Consider the following 3,133-nt stretch of genomic DNA (forward strand, 5'->3'; position numbering starts at 1 on the left):
GCCGCTCGGTCGCTGACGTCACGAAGGGGCCTCGAGAGCTTGAATACAAGAGCTCGATCATAGATGAGTCAGCGGAAGCAACAATATCTGAGTACAGACATAAGTTAAACAAGCTTGCCTTAAGAAGGCAAGCACAAACTGGGATACAGATCGAAAGAGGCGCATGCCTCCTGCCTGGGATCCTCCTAAACTACTCCTGGTTGTCATCGGCGAGCTGCACATAGTAGTAGGCACCTCTCGAGTAGTAGTAGTCGTCGTCGACGGTGGCGCCTGGCTCCTGGGCTCCAACGTCTGGTCGCAGCAATCGAGTATAGAAAGGGGGAAAAGAGGGAGCAAAGCAACCGTGAGCACTCATCCAAAGTACTCGCAAGCAAGGAGCTACAGCACATATGTATGCATTGGTATCAAATGGAATAAGGGTATCATATGTGGACTGAACTGAAGAAAACCGGAATAAGAGGGGGATAGCTAGTCCTATCGAAGACTACGCTTCTGGCCACCTCCATCTTGCAGCAGAAGAAGAGAGTAGATGGTAAGTTCACCAAGTAGCATCACATAGCATAATCCTAACCGATGCTCCTCTGCTCGTCGCCCCGTGAGAGAGCGATCACCGGTTGTATATGGCACTTGGAAGGGTGTATTTTATTAAGTATCCAGTTCTAGTTGTCATAAGGTCAAGGTACAACTTCGGGTCGTCCTTTTACCGAGGGACACGGCTATTCGAATAGATCAACTTCCCTGCAGGGGTGCACCACATTTCCCAACACGCTCGATCCCCTTTTTCTGGACACACTTTTCTAGGTCATGCCCGGCCTCGGAAGATCAACACGTCGTAGCCCTACCTAGGCACAACAGAGAGGTCAGCACGCCGGTCTAAATCCTATGGCGCAGGGGTCTGGGCCCATCGCCCATTGCACACCTGCACGTTGCGTACGCGGCCGGTGAGCAGACCTAGCAACCTCCATTACAAAGGAAGTTGCGTTACGCGGTCCAACCCGGCGCGCGCCGCTCGGTCGCTGACGTCACGAAGGCTTCGGCTGATACCACGACGTTGAGTGCCCATAACTGTCCCCACGTAGATGGTTAGTGCATATAGGCCAGTAGCCAGACTCAGATCAAATACCAAGATCTCGTTAAGCGTGTTATGTATCCGCGGACACCGACCAGGGCTAGGCCCACCTCTCTCCTAGGTGATCTCAACCTGCCCTGTCGCTCCGCCTCAAAGTAACAGTCAGGGGGCGTCGGGAACCCAGGCCCACCTCTACCGGGATGGAGCCACCTGCCCCTTCAGCCCCCATCTCCGAATAGTATCATAAGTAATGTAACAGTATAAGTATATATCACATGCCCGTGATCACCTCCCGAAGTGATCACGGCCCAGTAGTATAGCCTGGCAGACGGACAAGAGTGTAGGGCCACTCATGATAATCTAGCATCCTATACTAAGCATTTAGGATTGCAGCTAAGGTATCAACAGCTCGAGCAACAATGACAGGCTATGCATCAGGATAGGATTAACGGAAAGCAGTAACATGCTACACTACTCCAATGCAAGCAGTATAGAGAAGAGTAGGCGATATCTGGTGATCAAGGGGGGGGGGCTTGCCTGGTTGCTCTGGAAAAAAGGACGGGTCGTCAACACCGTAGTCGATCGAGGGTACCGACAGCGGTCTCGGGGTCTACCGGAAAGAAGTAACGGAGGGGGAACACAATAAATAACAAAGCAATCACAGCAACACAAGGCATAACATAGCAATATGCGGTGCTAGGTGTGCCCTAACGTAGTACTAGGTGATACCGGGAAAGGATTCCCGGTGTTTCGTGTTTTCGGACAGACGAATCGGAGGGGGAAAGTTGCGAGTTCAATAGGTTAGGGATGTGCGGCGGACGAACGGGCTACGTATCCGGATTCGTCTCGTCGTTCTGAGCAACTTTCATGTACAAAGTTTTTCCATCCGAGCTACGGTTTATTTTATATTAATTTTAAAAGAATTTATTAATTTCTGGAATTTAATTAATTATTTAATTTAATTCAAAATTGGATTTATGACATCAGCATGATGTCATGCTGACATCAGCTATCAACGGGGGTTGACTGGTCAACCTGACCAGTGGGTCCCACTGGTCAGTGTCACATTTTAATTAACCCAAACAGGATTAATTAGGGGTGGGCCCCACTGTCATTGACTAATTAATTAGCTAATTAACTAACTAGGTTAATTAGATAACTAATGTTTAATTAGTTGTTTAGTTTAATTAATCAAAATTAATTAAGTTGATTTATTCTTTAATTAATTAGTTAATTTAATTATTTCCTTTTTTAATAAAAACGTTCTGGGGCATGGGGGCCCACTGTCATAGGCCCAGGGGGTCTTCAGTGCGCGCCGGTGTTAGTGGGTTACGTGCGCTGGGAGCGTGGGCGCCAGCCCAGCAGGTTGCTCACCCAGGCCATCTGCGGCGCAGTGGGGCGCCGGCGGCCACCGTAGCCAGCTGCGGTAGCCGAAGGGGAAAGGAGCAGCAACATGGGGACGGCGGCGAGCCACAGGCGACAGAAGGAGTTCGGGGCGGGCATGGTGCGGCGCAGCGGGTGCGTGCGGTGTGCGCGTGCGCTCGAGAGAGTAGCGGGGCACGGCGATTCAGCGCGTGGCCGATGTGGCCGTGACGAGCGGGGCGGCAGAACCCTGGTGAGGAGCGGCGGGGCGTAGGCTAGGCGCGTGCGGGGCGTGTGCGCGCTAGGACGGCGCCGGTGCACGAGCAGGACATGGGAGAAGGGGAGGGCGTGGCCCTCACCGGCGTTGGCGGGCAGGGGATCGGCGTGGCTCAGTGGAGCCGTCGAGGGGGAGACGAGGACGGGGCGACAGACAAGGCAGAGGAGCTCCAGGCGGCGGCGGCGAGGTAGCGGGTGAGCTGGCGTATGGCAGCGAGGGTGATCCGGTGGCGGCGGCATCAAGCGGCGACGGGGTGGGGGCGCCGAGCGCTGGGCGCTAGTCGGGATGAGGTGAGGACGGGGCGGCGTCGGTGTGGCGGTGGGACGCCGGCGTGAGGTGGGGCGGTCCAACGACGGTGTCGGGGGCGAGCGGCATGCGCCGCGGCCTCGTCTGGGTCGTGCCCCCGATCTGGATCTAGATCGGGG

Source organism: Triticum dicoccoides, chromosome 6A (assembly GCF_002162155.2).
Source record: "Triticum dicoccoides isolate Atlit2015 ecotype Zavitan chromosome 6A, WEW_v2.0, whole genome shotgun sequence".
Lineage (NCBI taxonomy): Eukaryota > Viridiplantae > Streptophyta > Magnoliopsida > Poales > Poaceae > Triticum > Triticum dicoccoides.